We start from the raw sequence: 18,941 nt of genomic DNA, 5'->3' as shown, positions 1-18,941 counted from the left end.
GGAGTGACGGCCGAAATCTGTCCTTTAGGGGACCGGAGTGGGACTGCCTACTAGCCTGATAAAGCATATAAATCACTTTTTTCTTACTTAAAATCAGGTTTTTAGATATGATAAAATCACCCTGTAGTACCCCCCTTCACCGACTTGAATTATTGATGGACTTTTACACATATTTTTTCTATGAAGGCTACACCAAGTAATGCATTCCTGGCATAGTTTAAATGTTGAAAAATGTGTTATTGATGAAAAAGAGCTTTAAAAACATCAATAATAGGGTTTAATTTCGATAACGTCGAATAAAACGTTGTCCCCGCGAAATCGTGACCGGACATAGTCCGGGTTGGTTACGCAGTTTTCGCTACTTACCGAAATACTTTTTACCAACATTTTAGGTTTTTTTACATCCTGGAAACCCTGTGACCATAGATAAAGCTTGTTTAAACGTCAAATTTGATTTAAACCAGTCAATTCGCAACCTCCAAGGCGTGCTGGCGTGTGACCTGTAAGTTTACTCAATGTTTTGTCCGTTTTGTTTGTGTGTTTTGTCTGTTTATGCAGCTTAAACCTTAAGTAACTAAAACACTGTTTATATTAAATAAAACTATACTTCATACAGTTATTTGTCAAGTCAATAAGTTGAACATTGCGGTTAGTTTTGTATTATTTTGAATAGATTTAATTCTGGATCAGACAAATCGTTACGTCCGTTTGGTTACAATTTGAAGCGTAACATATAGGCGGACTAGAAAAATGTAACCGAACGGACACGGTAAAGTCGCACGCACATTGAGTATGTATAGTTTTTACCGTGACTTTGTCTATACTTATTTAATAAGGTAAATGTACGCTCCACCGAACGCTCCGTATCCGTCCGTATCACCGAATTTCTTCTATTGTAGGCTATAAGTCGATTACTTACAGCTGATATTTAGTTGCGTATTTTTTTTCCACAAGTTAAATACTTATCCCTTCTACTATGCCTCAGAGTCGATCATTATGTGCCGCAGTTTGGACGTGGCAACTGATCGTAACGCACCGTCGCTGCCGATTGGCACTTTGTATGGGCAACCTTAAAGAAATCGGTAAGAAGTTGCGTATATTTCTTAAGGTCATAAAACCTTTTAAATTTATTTCTGTGTTTCAAAAGTGTGATTACTTAATTCGTTTGTGTATTTTAGTAAATTTAATGAATTTAGTGCAGTCATATTATCAGAGTTTAAGCTTGATGTGAGTTCGGTGATGAGTACAGCAACAATTTGATTGGAAGGTATTATCGAACAGCGTCCAGAATCAGGCAAAGCGTATGTTTTTGAAATTATTTTTCTTTTGGTTGATTACGAACTATTTAGATTAACTCCTAATTTCACAAATAAATTAATGTATTTGTAATTTTATGAGCAATTGCCGAACAACAATAACCTATATAGATTATTATAAAACTGTGTTTGAAATGTTCATGTTTTATGACTTTTTGGCATCAAAATAAGGTTTTTGGTAACACTATTATCAAACAATAACTTTAGATATTTTACGTCAGTATTAGCAATAACTTTATACATGTACGGTTTTGTAATGGATTCAAGTATTAAATTTAATGATAGATTTGTAGTTATACCATATTTATTACGATTTAAATACTATTTCAAAATCTGTTCGCGAAATAGGTTCCACATATTTTACATGTTTCGTTCACCGAACGGCCGTTCGGATAATGGTACCCATGGTATCTGCTACCGAATTCATGTTTGCGTTGGCCATGTTTCTGTTCGACGTTCATTATAATATCATCCTTATTACGATAACGGCTAGGTCGATATTTATACGATTATTTCTTGTGACCGTTATTTAAATGCCAGCGCTTCTCAAACTTTTGACTTACTTATTGGACGCCTGATAATAGTCTCGGAATATGGACAAAAAAACTCAATAAGATAATAACAATAATAAAGCAATAATATTTTATGTATCATAAATTTAATACCTACCTACAAGTATGGATTAGTGTAAACCTAATAATAAACAAAATTTTGTATTATAACTGACGAGTCGCATGACATGACAGTGCTTCCAAGTAGCTTTACGACAGGCTTAATTAAAAAAATATTTAAAAAGATTTTTTCAATAAAAAAGACACGTCACGCTTACCATCTTTCTAAAGCTAAAAAACAAAGTTTTAAGTTAAAATTTAATAGTGAACTACTAAAGTTTGAGCACCACTCAACACCATATTTTCATATAATTATTTCCTAGTTCGGTAATGCGGGCTCCCTATTCGGTATAATGTGCAAATCACGTTTCTTAGTTCGGTAAATGGTACAAATCAAGGAAACCGAAAAAATGACTTTATAAATGTTTTTAACATACGTCCAATCATTTCAGTAATTTATAGGTATGTTTATATGAGGACAAATTTATCTACGTTTCTATTTTAGTATTGTACATATTCGTATGAAAATACCAGCACTAATTAAAAAAAGAAACGTACGTCCAGGACTTAAGCGTTCGGTGAAGCGTACTTTTACCTTAGATGTGCAATTAATAAGTCATATTTTATTAAGTAAAATTGAGTTCCTTATGTTTAAAACTCTATCTACTGATTTTATTACATATTTAGGCCTCCTTTTTAGGGTTCCGTACCTCAAAAGGAAAAAACGGAACCCTTATAGGATCACTCGTGCGTCTGTCTGTCTGTCCGTCTGTCACAGGCTATTTTCTCGGAAACTACTGGACCAATTAAGTTGAAATGCGGTACACATATGTAAATGAGTGACCCAAAGATGGGCATGTTTTTTTTTATAATTTTAAAATACATAGGTTCGACGTTATTTAAGAAAATAGCCAAAAAAATTACCATCCCCCCCCCTTTTATCTCCGAAACTACTGGGTCTAAAATTTTGAAAAAAAATCACAAAATAGTTCTTTACTTATAGATGACAGGAAAACCTATTACAAATGTGCAGTCAAGCGTGAGTCGGACTTATGTACGGAACCCTAGAAACGCGAGTCCGACTCGCACTTGGCCGGTTTTTTTTATTCGCTGAGTATTTGTGTAAATTTTTGATTATTGTGATTACTCTTTACTTTGTCCATTAAGTTACATGGGTGTCCATTTGGAAATGTCCCCTTGATTTCAAAAGTATTTTTATTGTTTATTCAAAGTTTATAAGTTAAAATATTTTTTTTTTGACAATAATCACATGTTTTATTAATTCTAATGATTGTTATTCGTCACATGGCAGTAATGCCAATAACTATTTAATAAACCTAAAAATAAGGCACGATTTGGGGCCACCTCGTAACCAAACCACCTAAAATGCCCTTTTATGAAAAATGTTTGTTCTAAATTGGTCAATGATAATTGTTTTTAGGTTATTTATTAACATTATTATGCTTTAAACATAAAACATTTGCTTCAAGTATGTCTTTTATTGACTATATCAAAAACCATTTGTAACCAAACGGACCGCAAAAAACCTCCCTCATCCTATTAAATATTAATTTTAACTGGTTTATGCTAAAAATATGACGATTCTCTTTTGTGTTTCACAAACTAGAATATATTTACTCATAGAATTACATAAAAAAAGTACCAAATAATCCAAATTATATTTTCAACTCGTCACGTGAGTCATGGTACAACTTTACATAGAAATGCCCAAAACCTAGGTTTTATCGGTAAATCCTAGGGTTTACCGTACTTCGGCCTTTTACAGTAACATATGTATACACTTACAATCCATGGCACAAATCATAAACCTTCCCTTACAAAACCCGAAAGGATTATGGCATTATTAACGTACAACAAGCTTCCATCTCAATTACCTACCTAATAATCGTCTGACTTCATCTGTCATTTTGACTGATGTATTCGTAAGAAAGAGATAAAACATAAATTAACCAATTATTGACCCTTGTTTCATGAATAAGGCGGAAACTATGGTATACTCTGTTGAACCGACACAGTTGCTCGCATTCAATAACTAGAAAGGAAGCAATGTGTTTATCCTCAAAGAGAAAAGCCAGTCCCGTTGAATACGTACAACATCCGTGATTTATATAGTTATCCTCGTGTGATATTCTCACTTTTCAAGAATATCGGGATTTGACGTTTAAAAGGGGGTGGATTTAGAAAAGCCGTCAGATTTCGGGTCGCGGATTACTCTTGCGCGAGGGCGCTATGGAATTTGACTCTGGTTCTGTATTTTATTGTTGTTATGGAAAACTTTGACTAAACGTCGAGGTGAATATTGTTTTGTGCTAATTTAAAACTGATTTTATTTTAAATAGTAAAAGCCTTTATAAATACGAAGGTAAGTTTTGACCTCCTTACAACGATAAGTGCGTTAATAGATAATAGATTCGCTAAAGCCATCAAAATTTCCTGGACCAGTAATATCCCGGGAGAAAGCTCGTAAAGTGGTTTTGGGCGATGTGTGCCGAACCCTCGTGGACGTCAGCGACCGCTCCGTTGGTAGGTTGACGAACTGTAGCCACCCAAACACAAAAAAAACCGGCCAAGTGCGAGTCGGACTCGCACACGAAGAGTTCCGTACCTCTATAAAAACGGTCACCCATCCAGGTACTGACCCCGCCCGACGTTGCTTAACTTCGGTCAAAAATCACGTTTGTTGTATGGGAGCCCCACTTAAATCTTTATTTTATTCTGTTTTTAGTATTTGTTATTATAGCGGCAACAGAAATACATCATCTGTGAAAATTTCAGCTGTCTAGCTATCACAGATCACGAGATATAGCCTGGTGACAGACGGCCGGACGGACGGACGGACGGACAGCGGAGTCTTAGTAATAGGGTCCCGTTTTAACGGAACGGGTACGGAACCCTAAAAAATTGTCATCGCCTCCCGATAGTCCCGATTGAAACTTTGTCATTATTGTAGGTATTTAAAAAATCGTTAGTCAGGTTGTATCGCGGTGGAGAGACCGTCAGCTGGTAGCACGAACATGTAAAAAAAACCACCTTAAATCCCTGTAGGATCTAGCTAAAAGTAAATTTCATAAAAAAACAGTCCAAATTTGTACGGAACCATCGTTATGCGAGTCAGATTCCCACTTGACAAGTTTTTATACAGTAATGTAAAAAATAGGTCTTCAAAGACGTTGTCCCCAATCCCGAAAGGAATCTGGGGTTCGGTCGGCAACCTAATTCCAATTTTTGACACATGAACAAGGTTTTTTTAAACGACTACCGTCTTTCAATTGTGACCGCGATTTTCCATAACGTTCATTCATCTGATTATTTTCGGACAAAATATGAGCTTTATCATTCAGAAAAAAACTTTACTGAACGAGAGAAAAATTCTAAGACCCGTCTTAATATTTACATTGTTTGATATCCTAAAAATAAACCTAATTATTGTTATTCAAAGCGAGTGGTCTCCGGCTTAACTTGTGCTTATAGCCCTACCATAAATATCAGGCAGACCATCGTATTTAAGGGATTCAGATTAAGCTCTGATGGAGGTTCAGCGGCTTATTCCAATTTATTTAAGCAGGTTAGACTTTTAGACTACAACGCTGGTTTTATAATCTCCAAAGGATTATATATATTGTATAATGTGTAAACCTTTAGTTAGTGGTTACTAACTAACCCCCTTATTCATAAACTTTTACTAAAGTTGACAAGCCGATAATAATCGTTTGTCCCTTTCCGACGTATCGCCTATCGGTATGATGGAAAGGGACAAACGATTATTATCGGCTTGTCAACTTTAATAAACGTTTATGAATAAGGGGGTTAAAGTTTATACTATGTTTAATAAGGTTTTATTATCATTTAGATTATTAAATATCCATTGATAGATATACATATTATTATCCGAGTTCTACAAACGCAGAAAGTGGCCGCACATGCACGCACGTGTTGGTGTACACTCTGCAGATGTACTAAGTAAGGAGGTACGCTTCAAATTTCATAATCTGTACGATTGTCGGCAGATTCAGCGATGATAAAACGTATTCATAGCGTTTACGTTTTGACATCGTGTCGCGTCAGATGCAACAGGGCAGCGATTGGAGCGGCGGAGTGCGCAAGCGCGGGCGGGTCAGGGTGCGGGGGGGCGGGCGCAGCCTCCACGTTCGTTCTTAATGAATCGCCGCTACCCGCGGCTCGCGCTGCGCTCGTAATTTCGTGCGCTCTCTTTAAAAAGTTACCTAGCAGCGCTTCTCGCCATCTCCCTCCCGCGCTGCCGTGTGCATTAAATAATAACCAGGGGCGGCTGCAGTGGCCGGTGACCGATGTTTCCCAGGTAAGATGCAAACATAACTTTCCTTTGGAGTTTGTTGTTAATATACAATTGTTTGGCTAATAGTTTTGTTAACGCATACAAAAGTTCGTTTTCGCTTTGAAACTTTCATAAAATTGCATTTTATTGCTTGATTCACTATAAATTTCTTCCAAAAGTTATTTAATACGTAATATATAAATACGTAAACTTAGCAGGTACCTATTTATACTGTAGTTTACTACTTTTAATGTTTTAAAGACAGTCAAGTTTGAGTTTCATTTTATAAGATTAATAACAAAAAGTCTTGAAGAAAATTGCAGTCATGATTTTTTTAATGAATGTTGAGTTGGTAATGTTTTCGTTAAGAGATAAAATAGGTAGGTAGGTTTTTGTATTACATTTGTTGTTTGTTGTTTTTTCTAAGACGACATATGTGAAAACGAAAATTATATTTAGGTACGGCGTGGAAACCTTTGTAAGTTTATAGCGTTTATAAATCCACATGGGAAATGTCTGGCCGCCGCAATAGCCGATACGCGGCCATCCTATATCCGTCATTACGGAATCCCACGATGCATTTACTGACCATCCCGAAACCCTTTACGGGTTCAAATCATGTAAGTATTAGATTTCTATTAAGATCTAATAGTGTGATCTTATTAATCACTGCGTAAATACGATCGTGTATTCACGAATCTCTTAAATTCACTGCTAAGTAAAATTTTGAGGGGTTTGAGTGTACACTGATTTCAATTTCGTCCTGGTGTCCCTTTGTTCAAGATAACAATGGATCTGTCAATGTAACAGCCGCGATGAATAGCTGTCGATGGATAAAATTGTTCTCGCCGCAGAAAACAAATGAAGCGCTTTTTTGGTGCCAAATGTATCTTTCATACACGTACCTGCTACTCTCGTTTTAGATTAAAAGTTAGCTCTCTATTTACTGACGTTTAACGTATGTCTTTTTAAATTAAATGTATCTAGCAGATAATAAATTACGGTGTTAGTTACGGGTGACACTATTCAATTGAACACATTTTTCTGTAAATAAACTCCTAAACACCTATCAGCAACTCATTATTTAAATCGTATTGAAAGAGTAATATTTTTCCGAGCATTTTAGTATGCAATCTTTAATTTAACGACAGTGAGCGATTATAAAGAAAAATTGAACCTGTAACGCAACTTCTTATATTATTTTTATGTGTACCTCGATGTTCAGATCATTATAACTAAAAACCCATGTACAACTATCAAATCTTGTTGGAGCTCACCGCTTCGATTTATCCACAAATAGGGTTGCCAGATCGAAAGGCGCTATTATCGGGAAATAATATCAATTTTTCGGGATTTTGGGACTTAAGTCGGGAAAAAAAAAGCATTCAAATTAAAGTAATTGTATTAAAAACAACGATATTTTACTTTATTGGCACTACGTCAGCTGCTCTGCCCATCAGCCCATAGAGGTTTTTATATAAAAATAGTATAAATTCTTTGAGAACATGAACAAACAAAAAAAATGTGGCGGCAAAAAGTGACAGTTCGGAACTTACAATTATTGTTTTATAATGTGAAGCTGTTTTTCGGGACAGTTTTCACTTTGTCGGGAATCGGGAACACATGCTAAAAATCGGGAGAATCCCGCCAAATCCCGACCGTCTGGCAACCCTATCCACAAATAGCAGTTTTCAGTTATTTCGTGTCTCGCAAATTAAGCGACGCTTATTACAAAGATAGTAAGATAACATTTGGAAACTTTTAAAAATATATCATGAACAAACTAATGCAGAATAATAAAATAATATCCAATAAAATTGATATAAATGCTATTGACTGCTATTACTCGTAGGTAGATAATATATTGCATACAACTGTACACCCATACACGTATTCCCACAATTGACCCTTTACCCATTCACCTAAACATCCATTTACCCAAACGGTCAATGCACCCATCACCCAGACACCCTACCACCCATACACCCAAACATCAATTTACCCTAACACTCATCGCTAAACACCCAATCACCCAAACACCCATTTACCCATTTACCCAAACACTCATTCACCTATTCACCTACTCCAAACACTCATTTAAGAATGAAAATACATTTATTTAACTATAAAATATTGATAAAATAGAACTCTACACCAATGATTTCGTAGGAAGGTGGCCAGTAGTTAATATACGGTTTACCTTATTGATTGGTTATTCTATTTTTTTTTACCTTATAACTTTGTAGCTAGTTTGCATGTCGAATTAACTACTTGATTTTAGTATTTTAGTACAAATCAAAGATTTACCTATCTATAATACAGTTTAAGTAAAGGCGTGACAAATTATTCGCAACGTCGTCTACGGCGATGTACCGCTTACCTATACAGTACATTTCCATTTACCCGTAGCAAAGCTATACCTATGTACGTAGCTAAGCTTTATGGTATGCATTAAGTACGAGTACGTTCAGATGTAAGCGGTGTTGCGGCGAAGCGCAGATGCAAATATTGCCAGTATCGTGCGTTCGTCGGAAGCAGTTTGATACAACGAAGCACAATTTCCTTTGCCGCCGCCGCCCGCGTTCTGCAAACTGTTGATAGCGAAGCTATAAGCGGTAATAAAGTAAGATTTAAAAGCATTAGGATGCAGACAATGAGAACCCGCGATTACAAATTATATGGATGATACAGTCAACGAGGAACTGAAGTTACCATGGTTACCAGTACAATTTGACACTGGGTTAACGGTTTAACCGCTTAACCCCGGGTTAGTGGGATGGTGCAAGTGAGCCTTAGAACGTTAAATAGGAGACGCCTTTCATATTCTACCCTTTGCCAAAGTACCTACTCGGAACAATGCTCTTGGACGCTTATTAAAACTGTTTTATTAATCTTGAAATCGTCTTCGTTGCGTAATGGATGAGCTGTATTCTGATACAATTGTTTTACAAAACTTAATTTTTTTCAATTAAGATTCTTTTAACAATAAATGTTTACGAAAACCAGGCATTAAGCTTCAATTACAACATCAATTATTGATATCCTATACCTATTAATATCCTAAGGATAAATATTATATGTACTTAATCCGATTTTTTAAAGAAATAATGTCAGTGTGTGTGTGTGTGTGTGTGTGTGTGTGTGTGTGTGTGTGTGTGTGTGTGTGTGTGTGTGTGTGTGTGTGTGTGTGTGTGTGTGTGTGTGTGTGTGTGTGTGTGTGTGTGTGTGTGTGTGTGTGTGCGCGCGCGTGTGCGCGTGTGCGCGTGTGTGCGTGTGCGCGTGTGCGTGTGTGTGCTTACTTACTTACTGTACAAATAGACGATATATAAAAAGACGAGACTTCAATCGTGACAATTTAAAAAAGTTTTATCAATGCCTAGAAAGCCTGTCTTGGAGGGAGGTTTATACAGAAGTAAATGTCGATACTGCATTTAATAAGTTTTATGACATGTATACCTTGCTTTTCAATTTATGCTTCCTGATTGCCATAACCAAAGTCAGATATTCTGGTAACAGTATGAAATGGATAACGAAAGGTATAAGAAATGCATTTAATAGCAAACGTAAATTAAGATACTTGTATTACAAAAGTAAAAAACCTCAAGATCAATTAAACTATAATAGATACAACAACCTGCTTAAAAAATGCATAACTGCATCAAGACGAATAGACAATAAAACATCTATTTATGGCTCAAAAAATGTCACCAAAACCAGTTGGAACATCATAAATAAGGATATGGGGAAACCAAATAATAGGAAAAATGTAATTAATAGGATTGTTGTTAATGACACTGAGATCGAGGGACCCGTAAATATAGCCAACGCATTTAACAATTTCTTTATAAATAACACAAATAACGGTACTCTTGGCTCTCACTTGTTACAATATAACTATCTTCTGAATAGTAATAACGCAAATATGTTCCTCTCACCTACAAGCTCAAAGGAGGTGTCAGAATTAATAAAATATCTGAATAATACTCGATCTGTTGGATATGACGATATCCCAACTGATGTACTTAAGTCGACAGGTGATTTAATAGCCCCTGTGTTGTCTTACCTAATAAATCTGACGTTCCAACAAGGCACTTTTCCAGACAAACTAAAATTATCAATTGTCAAGCCTATCTACAAGAAAGGAGACAAAGTAAAGGTGGATAATTACAGACCTATTGCACTTATTCCAATCTTAGCCAAAGTCTTAGAAAAAGCTATGCACAAAAGATTAATGAATTTTATAAATAAATACTAAGTGTTAAGTATCCAACAGCATGGCTTTCAAAAAGGAAAATCCACCACCCTAACTGCTTTTAACGTCATAAATAATATAATTAATAATGTAGATGAAGGAAATAATACTATGTCCATTTTTTTCGATATGAGCCAAGCATTCGACCATGTTTCTCATAACCTCCTTCTAAAGAAATGTGAAGTATATGGTTTAAGAGGTGTAGTTCAGAAATGGATTGAAAGCTATCTCACCAATAGACGTCAAATGGTTGAAATTTCAAGTGTAAATTGCGAAAACATAGAAGAGAAATTTAAATCTGAAACGAAATTTAAAAGAGTAGGAGTACCACAGGGGACTATCTTAGGGCCTCTTCTTTTCTTACTTTATGTGAATGATTTGCCGTTAATTACTAACTATAATTGCACACTATTTGCAGATGATATATCGGTAGTCATCCCTGATAATAGCCGCTTGTGCCGACTGGGCTGCCACTTATGATGCACCGACGGTAGATGAAAAAGTAGGCAACTTCAATACCACTCTCCTAAATCTATTCGATGTTCATGCACCAGTTCGTGCAGTAAAGCTGAAGCGGCCACCTGCTCCGTGGATCACTAGGGATGTTCGGATGGCCATGTCTAGGCGTGATAAAGCGTTTCGGGCTTACAAGCGAGATCGGTGTGATGCGAGCTGGGTTCATTTTAAAGCTGCGAGAAACCGCTGTAACCAGATGGTGAGAGCTGCGAAGCGCCGTTACATCCATGAAAATATTTTATCTTCCTCTTTAGCTGACACATGGAAATTCCTAAGGTCACTTGGTATCGGTAAAACTAAAGGTGACGTGGATTCTACTTCTTTCACTTTAGACCAATTAAATACTCACTTTGCTAAAACCACATCCCTCAACTCAATAGTAAAATTTAAAACTTTATCCCTTATTGCTTCTTTCTCTGCTCCCGATATCGATTCTTTTGTCTTTAGTCCTGTATCTCTTGAAGAAATCCGCAAAATTATTTTGTCCATTAAGTCTAAGGCTGTGGGTCATGATAGCGTGAGTCGAGTTATGGTCATCCACATTCTTGATTATATTCTGCCGGTACTTTCGCATATTATTAATACATCTTTGTGCACTGGGGTTTTTCCTTCTTGTTGGCGTAAGGCCTTTGTCATTCCTCTACCTAAAATTAATAACCCCAGTTCTCTCACTCATTTTCGGCCGATCTCTATCCTTCCGTTTCTATCTAAAATTCTCGAGGCAGCGGCCCATAAACAAATTTCGAAGTTTATTCACCAGTATAATCTCTTGTCACCACTTCAGTCTGGTTTCCGAGCCGGTCACAGTACCACCACAGCACTTCTTAAAGTTGCCGAGGATATTCGACTTGGGATGGAAGCTGGTAACGTTACGGTGCTGGTGCTTATAGATTTCTCTAACGCCTTCAATGTGGTTGACCATGACCTACTACTCGCTACTTTGACTCACTTGCGTGTGTCTTCAGAGGCAACAAAATGGTTTTCCTCCTATTTGTCAGATCGTGTCCAGGCAGTTCGTGCTGGCCGCTCACTGTCTGATTGGTGTGCGCTAGACACTGGAGTCCCTCAGGGAGGTATTCTTTCTCCCTTTTTATTTTCTGTGTTTATCAACCTAATTACCACCAATATTCGTTGCTCCTATCATCTGTACGCCGACGACCTGCAGCTGTACGCTCAAGCTAACGTGAACGAGATAAACACGGCCATCTCGTTGCTTAACAATGATCTGGATCGCATCGCGGAATGGTCTGACAGTTTTGGGATTAGTGTCAACCCAGCCAAGTGCCAAGCCATAGTTTTGGGAAGCCAGCGGCAAATCTCTAAGCTTAATTCAGTTTCTATCGCACCGATCCTGTTTGATGAGGCTATTATTCCTGTGAGCGCAAAGGTTAAAAATTTAGGGTTAATTTTTGATTCTACCTTTTCCTGGAGCGGCCATATGGCGGATGTGAGCAGAAAGGTTTCAGGAACATTAAGATCTCTCTATAAGTTTAAGAATTTCCTACCAGTTAGCACGAAAAAGATGTTGGTACAGGCGTTGATTTTGCCAATTATTGATTATGGTGATGTGTGTACAACGAACGCCACTCAAGAGTCCCTTAACAAACTAGAACGTCTCCTCAACAATGGCATACGATTCATCTTTGGCCTGCGTAAATATGATCGTATTTCCTTCTACCGCCGCCAACTCAATTGGCTCTCTATCCGTCGCCGTAGATGCCTCAGAATACTTTGTACTCTATTTTCTATTATGTTTGAGCCTTTTGCTCCTAAATATCTTAAGAATAAGTTCGTGTTTGACACCCCTCGCCCAGGCTGTGAGCTGCGAACCTCTCGTATTCTCAAACTTTCAGTTCCTGCTCACCATACTGGTTTCATGACTAATTCCTTCGCTGTCCAGGCGAGTCGTCTCTGGAATTCACTCCCTCTCAACATAAGACAAGCCCCGAGCAAATTTGCTTTTAAGAGGATGCTGCATAAACATCTGCTGAAACAAGAGTATGAGTAGGTAGTATCCATCGTAATATATTAGTATGTATGTGAGAATTATGTAGTAGTATATTCATTGTATATATTTTATTATTTTTATCTGTGTATTGTATATGTAGTTTATTATGTTTTTCAGTTGTTTGCAATAGTTCCTAATTGAATTCTCTTACTCTTCTTCTTGCACCATTTTTATTACATCTCTGTTTAGCCCTATGGTTGACTGGTAGAGAATGCCTTTAGGCATTAAGTCCGCCATTTGTACATTTTATTTGTATTTTGTGCAATAAAGCTTAAATAAATAAATAAATAAATAAATAATAATAGTCACATCTACAATGACTCAATTAATAATACCATTATCGACATAATACAATGGCTTAAAGCTAATAATCTGCAAGTGAACCTGGAAAAAACCAAATATATTCAATTTATCAACCAAAGGGGGAGGAAGATGAATCTCACTGTTTCTTATAATGGGCACAATTTAAAAGAATGCGATAGTACTACTTTTCTTGGCTTCGTCCTAGATTGTAGTTGGAAACAGCATGTTGACAAGGTTTGCTCTAAAATTAATCGGTTTGCATATGTCCTATGGCGACTAACAAGAGTAGCGAATAAAAAAACCGCCTTAAGAGCATACCATGGTTTTGTAGCGTCCAACTTGCGATATGGGATATTGATATGGGGAAATTCTGTACACATTCATCGTACTTTTCTAGCGCAAAAACAATGTGTAAGAGCAATTGCCATACCAACATCCTGCAAGGAATATTTTGTTAGCTTAAACTTACTAACAGTACACTCAATGTATATTTATGAAGTATGTATATTTGTTAAGCTACACAATGAAATGTTCACAAAGAAAAGAGAGGTAACACACATCAACACACGATATCCGGATAGACTAGTGCTCCCAAAAATGCACACTGCAATGAGGGGTAGAAATTGTTACGCCATGTGCATTAAAATATTTAATCATTTACCAGAGCATTTAAGAGAACTACCCCTCAAAAAATTAAGGTACAAATTATTTACTTGGCTGGTTAACAAATGTTTTTATAGTACCACAGAATATTTTAATAATGTAAGTACTTAACATCTAGGTTATTTTAGCGAGTAAAAAAGTAAGATTTGCATGACTTATTTAAGTCTAGATATATGGACCTGTATATATTAGCCTAAGATCTGTAAAATACTATATCTATTGCAAATAAAGATTTATGATTATGATTATGATTACTTACTGCTTTGGCGCAACAACCCGAAGTGGATCTTGGCCTCCGACTCCAAAGACCGCCATGCTACTCTGTCCAAAGCCGTTTCTGTCCAGTCGACGGCGCCAAGTTCGCTAAGGTCTTTCTGCACTTCTTCTCTCCAGCGGTACCTGGGGCGTCCAGACGCCCTTCGGCCACTTAGTACTCCAGAGTACGCCGGCCAGACTGCGTGATCTTCCCCCATCCGGACTACGTGCCCGAGTCATCGGAGTCTGGCGGCTTTCGTTTCTCCAATGTTGTTCGGCTCGGACACCAGATCTTCAATCTTCTAGTTCTTGCGGAGTCTCCAGGTTCCGTCAAAATACTTTCTTGAAATACAAATACTTTCAGATAAAAAGTACTTCTCGAAATTACGTGTCCGAAAGGCTTTCTTTATTCTTTGAAAACAGTGTGTCAAGCAGTCCTTTAGAGGCTCTAGAGTGCTTTTGAGTTGCTTCCTCATAACCGGTAGAATGAACTTTTAATTGATGGTTTTTAGGGTTCCGTACCCAAAGGGTAAAACGGGACCCTATTACTAAGACTCCGCTGTCCGTCCGTCCGTCTGTTACCAGGCTGTATCGCGTGATTTGTGATAGCTAGACAGCTGAAATTTTCACAGATGATGTATTTCTGTTGCCGCTATAACAACAAATACTAAAAACAGAATAAAATAAAGATTTAAGTGGGGCTCCCATACAACAAACGTGATTTTTGACCGAATTTAAGCAACGTCGGGCGGGGTCAGTACTTGGATGGGTGACCGTTTTTATAGATAATGGTACGGAACCCTTCGTGTGCGAGTCCGACTCGCACTTGCCCGGTTTTTTAATGATAAATATTTAAAATAAATTTTAAATACACGGTTTCGTGCGGGCGACCACTTTTCTTTTAATATTGTCCGAAAGATCATAAAAAAACTTAACTATAATACTAATATATCTAACTGTCTGGTAATTAAAGAAGATTTTATAACTGAGACAGTCAAGAATAATCAACGTTGCTGAAGCGGACTGTCAGGATTCCAATAGAATTCTTTAATTCAATCCCGAAGATAAACATCGAGAACGAGGTATTTTAATGAGTTTTTTCATGCAGAACAAAAAAAATAGACGAGACATAATACGAATAAGTCAAATTCCTTCACGAGCGACACCGCATGTAGAGGGCGGTATTTTCCAATAAAAAGTTCAATAAATGTACAACGCGACGGGTATTAGCGCCGCAAAATTCCTCGTCGCGTAATAATAACATAAAGATTTTCAATACATGTCCCAATAACAGTGCCGGGGATCGAGATGGCACTGCGGCCTCTGTTGCCTCCGCGCCGGCTTCGATACCTCCGCCTGCGGCACTCGTCCGCGACACTTATCAGCTCGGTTAATCTATTTAACTTCAGCACACAGAGTATCTGGAATAACCGTTTAAATATTATTATATATTTATTAATATATAGAGCAGAGGTGGAGCTTTCATCTTTCATCAATGCTGGCGATAATAATTTTGGTTTAAAATTATTAAAATGATACTTTCTTAACTAGTAGGCATAGGTACTTAACTTTGTCAAGTAAGTGTTAATAAATTGGTAGGTATGCTTTGGCTGTTGTCGATGGTGGCCTATTGTATCGTGAAATATTATTTACAGTTTTTCTCAATTAATAAAATTAAGTAATTAAAACCAAAATATTACTTTGCTAATCCGCGAAAAGATAACGTGCTAGTCAATCAGTGTTAACCCGTTATACTTACTTGCGTATTTTTACATGCAATTAATATTCCCACCCTCCCATCGCAAAAATAAATACGCAAATAAATATAACAAACCACCACCAAAAGAATAATCCTCGACAGGTGTTTCGCCTCTCTACGAGGCATCCTCAGGAGTTGTTGACAGTCTGACGCCCGGCAACGGAATGACCTGTCTAGAATGGTCGGCCATATTTATACTTTGACCACTCCCCCTACCGTGCAAGTGTGAGTGAGATGGAAATATTCGTAATAACGGCGATGACGCAACATTCAATTGTTCGTTAAGAATCATGCCCCTATTGTTGTACCTAATTATTTCCAGTTGTTCCAGAACACCCAAACGCAATCCCTTTTCGCAAACATGTAAAATATCAAAAGAATGATTCTCAGATAAAGTGTGACCTGTATCTAATAAGTGCTTTGCAAAATTGGACTTCTCTGGATGGTTATGTCTATATGACGCAACATGCTCTTTATACCTAGTAGTGAAATTACGGCCGTTTGCCCCACATACACTTTATTGCAATCGTCACAGGTAAGCTTATAAACTCCAGACTTTTTCCCATTCTCGATCTTATCTTTGCCATTGCAAAGCTTTGAGTGCAAAGTGTTATTTGTCTTAAAGGCCACAGGAATGTCGTTAGACTTTAAAATTTTGTAAATTGCATCAGACAACTTGCCAACATAAGTTATGCTCGCCTTATATTTCTTAATCGGTTCAGAGGATCGTGCCGCATACAACATAGTGTTGACTATACTATTCCGCTTTTTTCTGATGATACCATCCACAACAGACTTATCGTAACCATTTGAAACTGCTAAGTGATAAATATTATTTAATTCAATCTGATAGTGTTCATAAGAAAGAGACACACAACATCCACATCATCAACGACATTCCTGTGGTCTTTAAGACAAATAACACTTTGCACTCAAAGCTTTGCAATGGCAAAGATAAGATCGAGAATGGGAAAAAGTCTGGAGTTTATAAGCTTACCTGTGACGATTGCAATAAAGTGTATGTGGGGCAAACGGGCCGTAATTTCACTACTAGGTATAAAGAGCATGTTGCGTCATATAGACATAACCATCCAGAGAAGTCCAATTTTGCAAAGCACTTATTAGATACAGGTCACACTTTATCTGAGAATCATTCTTTTGATATTTTACATGTTTGCGAAAAGGGATTGCGTTTGGGTGTTCTGGAACAACTGGAAATAATTAGACAACAATAGGGGCATGATTCTTAACGAACAATTGAATGTTGCGTCATCGCCGTTATTACGAATTTTTCCATCTCACTCACACTTGGTAGGGGGAGTGGTCAAGGTATAAATATGGCCGACCATTCTAGACAGGTCATTCCGATGCCGGGCGTCAGACCGTCAACAACTCCTGAGAATGCCTCGTAGAGAGGCGAAACACGTGTCGAGGATTATTCTTTTGGTGGTGGTTTGTTATATTTATTTGCGTATTTATTTCTGCGGTGGGAGGGTGGGAATATTAATTGCATGTAAAAATACGCAAGTAAGTATAACGGGTTAGCACTGATTGACTAGCACGTTATCTTTTCGCGGATTAGCAAAGTAATATTTTGGTTTTAATTAATATGGATTTCCGCAATGTAACGCCTGATTCTATTCACTATTTAAAATTAAGTAAGTACAGATATTTGTTCCTGAGTCATGGTTGTTTTCTATGAATTTAAGTATTTATACCTAAATCGTAGTCTGAGTACTCACAACACAAGCTTTCTTGAGCTTACCGTGGGGCTTAGACAATTTGTGTAAAGATGTCCTATAATATTGATTTATGTTCATTATTATTATGTACAGGCATATTAAATATACCTACTTGTTACTACAGATGAAACTTTTAAATATGAAAAGATCTTTTTCAATGTCGACTTAACGATTCCTGTACGTCAGTTCAGCAAGTTCATGAAACGTGACATTAAGATGTAATATTTTCAGAAATGTCTCCTGTAAATAATTCGAGTACCAGGAAATCTTTAGTGAGGCCGTTAAGTAAGTACATAGGTAGTAGGTGACGCCAGTAAGCTGCTTTCGCCTTCTGCTCCTGGTGTTATGGGAGAAATTTCATCAAGCCGCAAAACCAAGTAAAGAGTATCCAGTAATTTGGAACACAGCTCTGTTAATCTTATAAGTTTATGTAAGTACTTACTAAAACTTTTCGCGGATAGAGGAATCTGTCTCGGTTACAGACTGCTTACAGTTCGGGATTTCAATCCCTTTGCCGAATTCCTAACATTCCGCCGTGACCCCACTCAAATTAACCCATTATAATTCTAAAATAGTTTCGAGTACTCATTAACAATATTGAAATATCTACGGTAACTATTTTGTGTTGAAGTGAAATTTAATTACAGGATTAAATGAGATGATGTTATAGTACCGATTAAAAATAGTATAATATTTTTTTTTTACGTACATATTTTATACGTATTTAATTTTGTTTTCCTCTTTGGCATTATGGTAAAAATCTCCGTGTCATATTTCTTCCTGGTTTAATACTTATTTGTTTTACAAGGGGCAGAGTTTACAAAAACCAAGTAAAAAAAAAAAATCTTGAGCGTTGCGAGGGTTCTAGGCATGAGGGTTAGACATACTTTGCTATCGAGTGGAACACAATTTTTTTCGGCACACCAACGTGAGGAAAATACTAATTACAACAACATTACAAATCAAATCCAAATGAAAGCTATTAAATATTTATCATTCAAAATCGTCACCCAAAAATCGCTTCTACGATGGTAGAAGCGATATTTGGGTGACGATTTTGAAATATGAGGATTTTTTTAGCATCAAATTATTGTGCCCGTCTTGTGGACAAAATGCAAAAAAGAGAGCCTTTACGAGGTGGTGTGTTGACAAAGTATTTCAAGCTGAAAATTATTGATAACAAATAATTTACTTGTCCAGT

The 18,941-nt window shown here is 36.9% G+C and overlaps 1 protein-coding gene across 1 annotated transcript in view; it reads left to right on the top strand.

Moving 5' to 3' along the window:
* The first annotated feature begins 6,023 nt into the window (after positions 1-6,023).
* Positions 6,024-18,941, top strand: part of LOC134805132 (lachesin-like) — an 84,491-nt gene continuing 71,573 nt past the window's right edge. The window contains exon 1 of the mRNA XM_063778434.1: positions 6,024-6,266. The gene's annotated coding sequence lies outside the window, so the exon portion shown is untranslated. The remainder of the gene's footprint in view (positions 6,267-18,941) is intronic.

Source organism: Cydia splendana, chromosome 2 (assembly GCF_910591565.1).
Source record: "Cydia splendana chromosome 2, ilCydSple1.2, whole genome shotgun sequence".
Lineage (NCBI taxonomy): Eukaryota > Metazoa > Arthropoda > Insecta > Lepidoptera > Tortricidae > Cydia > Cydia splendana.
This window is presented reverse-complemented; position numbering and strand designations above follow the sequence as displayed.